Here is a 10,826-nt window from a genome sequence, read left to right on the forward strand (position 1 = left end):
TGAAAGAATCCCCCACACCATTACACACCCCCACCACCAGCCTGAACCATTGATACAGGCAGGATGGATCCATGCTTACATGTTGATGCCAAATTCAGACCCTACTATCCAATTGTTGCAGCAGAAATCAAGACTCATCAGACCAGGCAACGCTTTTCCAATCTTCTATTGTCCAATTTTGGTTAGCCTGTGTGAATAGTAGCATCAGTTTCCTGTTCTCAGATGACAGGAGAGGCATCAGGTGTAGGGTTCTGCTGCTGTAACCTATCGGCCTCAAGGTTCGATGTGTTATGTGTTTTCTGCAGACCTCGGTTGTAACGAGTGGTTATTTGAGTTACTGTTGCATTTCTATTAGCTTGAACCAGTCTGGCCATTCTCCTCTGACCTCTGGCATCAACAAGGCATTTGCACCCACAGAACTGCCACTCACTGGATATTTTCTCTTTTTCTGACAATTCTCTGTAAGCCCTAAAGATGATTGTGCTTGAAAACCTCAGTAGATCAGCAGTTTCTGAAATACTCAAGACTAGCCTGTCCAGCAACCATGCCACATTCAAAGTCACGTAAAGCACCTTTCTTCCCCATTATGATGCTCGGTTTAACTGTATATGGCAAATCAAACACCTCCTTCTTCATTGTTCACTAAATTCTTTTCAGTGTGTTTGACAGCAAACTAAATGATTCCTATCAGACTCTCCATAATTAAACTTGCTTTCACTAAAGTGAATTTTAGATTGTGTCTCTGGCCATACAACATGCTCCTCAGCAATGGTAATTCAAGCTGTTGGTTCTTTCTGCGGAGTAACGGTTTATCTCTGATGTACTGTAATGTTCCACAATCTGAAATATTGTTAATGCTTCATTGCTTTTATTTTATTATTTTTCATTAAAGATGACTTGACTTGACTAAAATAGTGACTGGCTGCAGACTTGCAGATGCAAGCTGAGACATGTAGTCCTAGACATGCAGTCTCAGACTCATGCATTCAACAGAACTAGTCATGTAACTGTGAGGGGTAGGGTTAGGGGCGGGGTTAGCTCTCTAAGCTGTATCAGCTCCCTATGCTGTTCAGAGCTGAACTGGTGAGCAATTCCAGCTGCAGTGTTGAATAAATTGCCCGTTGAGATTCTCCATATTTTATTGTCCTCTCATGCATTTGTCTTTCGAAGATGAGCAGCCTTCTGGGAGCGCTTGAGTGAATTAGTGACATTGTAAAGATGCTGTATTCTCACAGATGCAGCAGTAAATCAATATGTTAGAAAAGCAGTGAAAACTGGAAGGTTAGGCTGTCAGTTAAACAGGGTTTGTCATATTTAAGGAAATGATCACAAGATGACAGATTAACATAAATAAAATCATCTGAAAGTGGTTTCCAATTTTAGTCAGTGTTCTTTTTTTCAAATAATTTAAGCTTTTTTAACACTGTGCTTTAGAATGTAACTAATGAAATATGTCTCAAAGAGATATTCAAATTGCTTTGACCTTGAAATTTAGGAAAATTGGTGTTCTCAAATTTTGATCTTCATTTGGAGTAGTTTCATACATTCGTTTATTTTCTTTTCAGCTTAGTCCTTTTATTAATCTGGGCTTGCCACAGTACACATACACTATATGTGACCCTTTATATTATATTAAATTATATATGTGTATATACATGTGCATATTTTGGAAATAGACAAAAATAGAATGTATAGGTCAAAATAATCTATGTTTATGTTTTATGACAAAAAACATTAGGATGTTAAGTAAAGACAAGTATCCAAAGACATTTTGTAAATTTCCCACTGTCAGTATTTAAAACCTCAATTGTTAATTTGTAATATGCATAGCACTTCATTTATACAATATAAAGGCAGTTTTCTGAGCATTTTTGAACTCTCCTACTCCAGATTTTCAAATAGTTGTATCTTGGATAAATATTGCCATATCCTAAACTGTACATAAATAGAAAGTCAATGGATTCATCTTTCATGTGACATAACACTTATGGCTGGTAATGTGTCACATATATATTTATAATTAATAAAATTATATGAATTATAAATTTAATATATATTAAATATGTTATATTCAAATTATATTTCATAACAACAGAGATTTGAAGCAAGTCTGTTAATCATGTATTTTGTATATGGTAATTTTAATACAGATGATTATTTATTTATTTATTTATTACAACGGGATGTTAAGTGATTAAGTCTCTCTGAAGGATTAACAGATAGTGAAATTTTTTATTAAGTAAACATATAGCTTTTAAAAAAGTAGAAATTGTATTTTATTACAATGGGCATTTAAAACAATAAAGTCTGTCAATCGTGTTTTTTGAACATCTTTATTGTAATGGTGATGATCAATCAATCATTAATTTTATCTTTCATTCTTTCTTTATTGATTCTGACTGGTTGATTAACATAGAGGGCTCTATTTTAATGATCTATGTGCAAAGTCTAAAGCGCATGGTGCAAAAGCCTTAAGGGCGTGTCCAAATCCACTTTTGCTATTTTAAGGACAGAAAAATACGCTTTGCACCGTGGCACATGGTCTAACAGGGTTGTGCTTATTCTCTTAATGAGTTATGGGTGTGTTTTGAGCATAACGTGCATTAAACCAATCAGAGTCTCATCTCCCATTCCCTTTGAGAGTTAGTTGTGTCACGCCGTGGTGCATTTGCTATTTACATGGCGGACTTTGTAAGTGGTAAAACTGAATGCTGAATGAGTTAAACAGATCATCTGCAGCAAGATTAAAGAACGAGCCTCCTCCATTCTGCCCCTTTACTTTCTCTTTTCCTTATTTTTACACTTAACTTTACTCCTTTACTTTCGTGGGTAAGAAAACAGTGTTGTACTCACTCTACTGAACACATCTATTAGCCTACATATTTAATTTTGTTTGTTAAGTGCAAAGATTTGTTTTAAAACTATTTCTAAATTCACTTCTAATTTCCAGCAAACTAATAAATGAACAATAATAACGAAGTGTGGTAAAAAAAAAAACTGAGTTATATCCAAACACACGTCCTATTCTTATGTCCCACACAAACACACATAAACTGTATTCCATTTTACTGCATCTTACTTCCAATACTTTCTACAACTCCAGAACCAAATTTATTTATAGCTTTATATTTCATTGACAAAAACCATTTGAGGCTGTGTTGGTGTGCAAAGCATCTTCCAGCAACTTGATCTTTTTTCCATTATCCCCCTTTTTCTATTTGACACAAACCAGCAATAAGCTCACAACTCAAACAAACCACAGGCATTAAGAAGTCTCTTCCACTTAATAGGAACATCTATATTTGTTGTAGCTCACAGCTTGAGTATTTAAAACTTTCCAAGTTTCAACTGCCAAAGTAGCTTCAATTCCAAATCAATTGGTTACACTTACATAAGCAGGTCTATTGAACCTGACAACTAGTACCCGCAGTTCCTCGTTCAAACAGAAATCTATTGCTAAATTTAAAAAGAGTTTGTGCCATACTGTGGCATGATTATTTTTCCCTGAAAGAACAGGGAAGGTATGTTTGACCCAGATCTCAGGTCAGAGGAACCTTTTGGGCAGGTTATTCTCTATGCATTATTCTTTCAGATTACTGGTTTATCAGATGTGTTGTTATTAAGGGAGACCAAAGAGTATAATGTTCTAATAATCTTCTATGTTTTAGAAAAGTTGAAAAAAAAATTATATATATATATATATATATATATATATATATATATATATATATATATATATATATATATATATATATATATATATATATATATATATATATATATATGTGTGTGTGTACAATGACACATGCGTAAAAAAGAATTATAGTCGGACACAGAAAGGCTGGTGTGAGACTGTATTGTGTAACCACACAATTTTTTTTTTGTGTAACAGCTGATGGGCACGGCTGCTGGAGTAAGTAGATGGCGTAAGTGGGTTTCCTCCATGTTGCCTTAGGCCACTGATGCTCTTCTGTGTATGCACTTTACTCTCCATGTGAAAATGATTACAGCAAGACATGGGCGTAAAGCCAGGGTAGTCTTTTACATTATGTTGGATGAGTTTAATTAAAGTAGAGACTATATAAAGCCTAAATAAATTAATTATTTAAAGGGCACCTACGATGAAAATAAACTTTTGTAAGCTGTTTGGATAGAACTGTGTGTAGGTGTGTCCACTGCCATATTGGAATGAAATAAACCCAACAAGTCTCTTTTTTAAAATTTCCTGATGTTAAAATAGGACCCAAATCTTAGTGATTTTGAGGCTGACTGCAACGTGACTGTAGTTGTTGTGAATGCAGGTTTTCCCCCCCACCAAATTGATTGACGTGCCATGTCTCGATAATCACATGTATACACATGTCCACAGAACATTTTTTGCAAAGAAACTGTGACTAAAAAATGTTACACGTCTCTGTGGTCAGCTGCACCTCAATACTTAATTTTATAAATTTAAAACAATTTAAAAACACAGCATGTTTGTAGTAAAGAAAGTATCATCGCTATGTAGTTCTTAACTGCTATAATCACCACATCCGCATGGTGTCAGTAAATGCGCATATACAGTATACCTGTGTGTGTACTGCAAAAGGCATTAGTGTGTGACTCATCATTTCAGAAAGGTTTGAATAGACTCCCCCGTAAATACATCAAATAAACTTACTTGGTATTTTTGATTAGTGACCTTATTTCAGCTTCATCCATGACTGTCTCTGTCACTGTAACATTACGCACGAGAATAAGCAGACATACATGTTGGAGCGGTGGGTGGGGAGAAGCAGCTCATTTGGATTTAAAGGGCCATGAAACCCCCCTGTCTCAACAGGGTGTTTTCACACCTCTACTTTGGAAAAAGTCAGGAAAGTGGGTGTGTCTAGCTCTGTTTAGGTGGAAGTGTCGGGGGAGGGAAAGGGAGAAGGATTTGGATGAAAATGGGAGTTTACATTTGGGCATGCGTTGATTTACACCGAGGCAAAACAAACACACAGACGCAGGGGAGACAGTGACTGTGGAATGTTTGATACCGCACGTCGTATAAGTTAAAAAAAAAAAACCTCCGCATTTTTCCTAAGTACTGTGAATTGAGACACACGTTCACATGGTATTTTCTGCCAACGTTAAATAGCAAATGTACAATATTTCATACAGCCAATCAGTCTCACAATTTTTTTACAGTGGCAAAACAAACACACAGATGCAGGGGAGACAGTGACTGTGGAATGTTTGATACCGCACGTCATATAAGAGTAAAAAAAAACCTGCCGCATTTCTCTGTAACTTAGATGCACTGGGTAGGTAGCGTCAGAAAGCCGTGTGTGTGTATAGACAAAATGCGGCAAAAATTCAACACGACGGTAATAGTTTGATTGCGATGTTTACACTCGGAGAGCAGCATTTACAGTGGCTCTTTCAGTCCATAATATTGTAGTGATATTAACGTACTGTAAACTTAGTAACTAAATAATTTTGACTAAGGTCCATCTTTAAACACCGAAAGAGTACTGCTGATGATATCTGAATGAACAAAGGCCACTGATCACACACACTTACCAAATCTGTAGAGACAGGACAATCAACACCAACTGGAGCCGCGTCTTTATTAAAAGGAGACAAGCGGAAAATCAGGATTTTACCATTTCCAGATGCGAAAAGCTCTTAGGTAAAAAAAGTTCTTTAGAGACATCTTTTTGTCTCGCGTCGCATGCACTGTAATCCTCATGTGAGTCCAGCTGCGCTCTCATAGCGGCAAAATGAAAACCAAACCTTTGTTGCAGCACATTAATAAACACAACACTGACAACCAGTGTCTCCAAACTGTTCTTGTTTTTCTTCCACTTGTTTTGGCAACACAACGTGGCATCTCTCTGCCGTCTGAACACTGTATCAGGTAAAAAGTCTTCGAAGCTATCATGCATATTAATGAAGTTGCACTGCATAAACAATAGAGCGCGCTGATAGGTTTGAACCAAGTCTTTCTCATAAATGAATGAAGCACACTCAGAGACGTCACAAAGTACTCCCAGGTACAGACAGCCAGTCTACACGCTGGAATACACGCTAAGATCTCATGGCCGTAACGCAGCTTAAAAAATTTGTTTCAAACCGGAAGAACGAATTTGCTCAAAATAACACATAAACAACCAATTTTCCCTTTTTTTTGGTGAAATATATGTGTCCTAATATTGTTTATAGCAGCGTAGGACACATATATGACTGTCAACAGCTCAAAAAAATCGGTTTTGGTGTTTCGTGACCCTTAAAGCCACCGGCTATATTGTCATCAGACAGCAAAATAATTTTAGCTATTGTATAATAAATAATCTGATGGGTATTTAAACTGAAACTTTACAGACACATTCTAGAGACACCAAAGTTTTACCTTATCTTGTAAAAGGGGTAAAATAGGTTACCTTTAAATGTGACTGGATTATATATTTGCTGACAATAATTTTAACCCTATAGGATGCTGTGTCTGTGCTTTTTTTTTCCCCTTACAAGCTCTATCCCATTGTTATATTTCAGTATAAGATTGCACAGTTTTATCAGACTCAAACTGTGACTTCATTTTCACACATGAGTTGCCACCAACTGACCAGAACCTCACTGAAAGCAAAAACAATGGATGCCTCAGGGTCAGATAATGGGCACTCCTGTTAACAGTAAGGACTCCAGAAACAAAATAAACTCTTCATGAGAAAAAATCTTAATTTGCATCAAGTTCTAAAAAAATGTGTATGCACACACACCCAATGTTGAAATATAATTTATTAGCCTGCCTGTGAAATTTTTATTGTTTGTCAAATATTTCCAAAGTAATGTTTAACAGACAAAGGAAGTTTTTTTTTCTTCAGTATTTCCTATATTATTATTTTTTATTAATATTTCTTTTAGTTTGGCTAGAATAAAATCAGTTCATAACTTAAAAATAAAGCTTTTTAAAATGTAAGCAAAATTTTTTAGCCCCTTAGATTATTTCCAATTGGTTATTTCCAATCATTTTTTCAATTGGTTACAGAACATACTATTATTCTAATATACTAATATACTATTATTCAAAAACTTGCCTAATAAACTTAACTTGCCTAGTTTGCCTTCCAAATAAGAAGAGAAATATACATCACGGCAAAGTCAAAATAAATTAGTTATTCGGAATTAGTTATTAAAACTATTATCTTTAAAAATGTCTTTAAAATATATTCTCTTTGTTGGAAGTTGTGGCCTAATGGTTATGGGCAGTTGGACTTGTAATTGAAAGGTTGTAGGTTAATTGAGCAATATCAAGTATGGGTAGCCATTAGTTAATTTTAAAAAATAAAAAAAATAGACTTCAACTGTACATGCACATTTTTTTTTCATATGTGTAACCCATTGCTTTCAAAGCGATTAGTAGGCTTCAAAAAATGAATAAAGCTCCTGTCCTAAAATAATTAAGTAAATGTGCATAATTACAAAATTTAAGTTTTGTCAACTGAACAGTTTCAAGTTACAAGTTCACTCACCATTTTAAGCAAAGTAATAATGAAATACTGTATATACATTATATAAACCTTTGTAAATATGTTATTATACAAGATCTAAAAAGGTGGTATTTTTGTACTGAACATATTGTCTTTTTTTTTGCAAAAAAAGGATCTAAATGACAATAATTTTGAAGACACGTTATCTGTATTTTATCAATTAAACACAAATGAACATTTTACTTAAAACATATAGGCCTTTAAAACATATAGGCTTATTATTGACAAATACACACTGTAAAAAAGTTGACTCAACTTAAAATCATAAGACAACTTTCTGCAGAGCTTTTTTGTGTTAGCTCAACTTAAATCGAGTCAAGTGCAGCACTTGGGTTGAAAGTTGAGTCAACTCAAAAAAGCTGCAGCAAGTTGCCATTTTGAGTTCAGTCAACTTTTTTTTTACAGTGCAGAGAACAAATAAGTTAGAAGTGGTCTCTTATTTATTTATTTTTTTATTTATTTTAGTATTTCATTACATTGTCATGTTATTAATGTTCTATTCTAATTAGGTACAATATTAATGATGTAATGGAAATCATTTCGAGGTATAATAGTTTGTGTAAGTGTTTTAAGCAGCTGCTGTGTATACACAGCTGATGAGAGCTGTGATTAATATCACAGACAGTGCTAAATGAATAAATGAACGGATAAGTAAAAAAGGAAAAAGAATATTACAAAAAAAGTGTAAATATTCACAATAATATAGGTAGAGAAACATGAACCACTGGCTTGAAAAAAATGATTCATATAACTTAATATAAAACTAAACAGTGTTTAACAATTGACAATTAAAAAAGACCCACTTTTGTATTGTGGTAAAAATAAAAAACAAGATATTCATGATAAAAACCAGAAACAAAACAGTTTTATCAATAAAATTAAAACACAACAAAAAGCATGTCGTTTTTCATTGTCCGTGACCTTGAAGCGAGCTCGGTTAAATGTTTATGTTTAGGTCATGCAGGGACATTTTTACGATGTCTACCTCCCTCTGGTGGCCATTATTGGTATTTAATTTTACAGTTCAGTTCTGGTACCGCCATGCAAAATGTTAAAGGGATAGTTCACCAAAAATGAAAATTTCCTCACCATTTGCTCACACTCAAGTGGTTCTAAGCTTTTGTAAACTTCTTTTGTTTATTAAACATAAATAGATATTCTGAAGAATGTTGGGGGAAAGCATTCATTGACATACATAGCAAAACTAAAATATATATTTAAAATATAAATTAAATTAATAAGTATCATCAATGGGACTTAATCAATCACAATAGGGTATATGCCGAAGCATGCTAATAGGACTTTTAATTTGCCCATAACCTGGGTTAAGCGCTTCCGGTGAACTGTTTGCAATTGCAAAATCGTCACGTTTTCTTTAAAAATCAGTAATCTCCACAGGATGAGTGATATCTGATATAAAGTGGGTCTCAGATTGTACAAGAAGCACTGCATGAAATTACATTTTTCCCTGCCATGTCTATAATATGAGCGTTTATTTTACCCCAGTATAATCAAATTCTGATAGGCGTGTGCGAGTAAACGGCTTTTTGTCTCGTTTTACGTTTAAATGCTTGTATTTTAATTACATTACAACATCGATGCTGTAAAAGGAATCGTATAAAATGGAAAAAAACTCACAATAACCGGTCACCGGAAGTTTATCAGTATGGGAACAACAGCTCGGCATATACCCTATAGGCTAGTAATGTGGGGGTAACCCTACTAGGGGTGAACGGGGTAATGTGAGACACCCCCTGTATCTAGGCAATGGATTTTATATATTACTCATATAAAACAATTTTGTTTTAAAGCCCCTTCCATTTCCCCTCTACCATGAAGTACAGGAATTCCTGGTGCTGTGGACTTAATCAACTGTTGTGCCATAGTAAATTGATTCAGGTAGAAAAACATATCATAAATGTTGATGAACTATCAACATATAAAACCATGTGATTATGCTAGCTGAAGATTAGCCTGAATTGCTTAAAAATATATATTTTTTTCTAAAATGTGGCGGTGGGTAAAGTGAGACAAATGCTATGGGGTAAAGTCTCCTCATGAAATGCTACCACTCTCAAATATCGTCTCAGAACCCAATCCAAATGAAACCGTGTGACAATTAAAAAGACCTATAAAGAAAGAAAAAAAAAACTAGCAGGAAAAAGCAAAAGAATAGCAAGTAAAAAGAAAAATCGAAAAAAAGAAAGCAACCCCTAAACTCAATCATAACTGTAAATTACTCCCAAAATCAGAGGGGAATAATAGTTGGATAACAATCAAGTAGAAGTGCATAAACGTAACCATAAGCCTAAACTGAACATAAACGGTAAACGTACCCCTAATTCTGATGTTGTTCAAGGATCAACATAGATGTTAATCCAGGAACATGTGGGTGAAATTAGGTTGGCGACGAGGTTCATGCACAATTTTTAAGAAGAATCCAAGGAAACGCAAAAGAGTGGGAGTTGTAGAGTATGACAGTAGGCTGATGTTCTAATCCAGGTGGGTCTAGTAATGTGTCCTGAATCCCAAGCTGTTATATCTGGTTCTGATTGTCCGTTTCTCTGACCCCTATACTGTATACTATAGCTGGCTCTAAGGGCCCTGTGTTCTGACCCCCCAAATTGTGTTCTAATCTAGCTGGTTCTATCCATCATTAGAATGTAAATTCAAAAAGTTTGAAGTAGATTGTTGTATTTGCTTTTGTTCAGAGTTACTTTCAAGTGTTTAGAAAAACAAATGTGCTTATTTGACCAATCCCCAGTCCATAATTGACCAGTCAGACATTAGTTTTGAAATGTGTGGTTGTCACTCTTACAACATGCGTTGTTATGGTAGTTTTAATGTGGAAAAAGTAAGTGGATCAGATAACCCCCGGTTGGTTCACTTCACCCCTTTGATTATTTCGGTCTGTCTCAGTTTACCCCGTAGCTGGGGTAAAGTGAGACACGACAACTTTTTTTAAAACAATCATATTTTCACTTTCCTTTATCCTAAATACAGTCTGCTAGAAAACATTCTGAACTAATGAAAAATGTGTACATTTTACTGATATATAATTTAACTCGCTAACAGGGGAGCAAATGTAAAAAAGTGTCTCACTTTACCCCACTCTCCCCTACTAAATTTCAAAAGTAGTAATCTTGTACAACAGTCAAATTTACTATTAATCTTGTACAAGTAGTAAAATTTGTACAACAGTGAGAGCATTGGAAAATCATTTTTAACGAAATTACAATAGTTTTGTTACTTACCTTTAGTCTGATACAGAGTTTGGTATGGACCATAACATTAGGCTAAACAAATTCA

The sequence above is a fragment of the Danio aesculapii genome, chromosome 1 (genome assembly GCF_903798145.1).
Source record: "Danio aesculapii chromosome 1, fDanAes4.1, whole genome shotgun sequence".
Taxonomy (NCBI): Eukaryota; Metazoa; Chordata; class Actinopteri; order Cypriniformes; family Danionidae; genus Danio; species Danio aesculapii.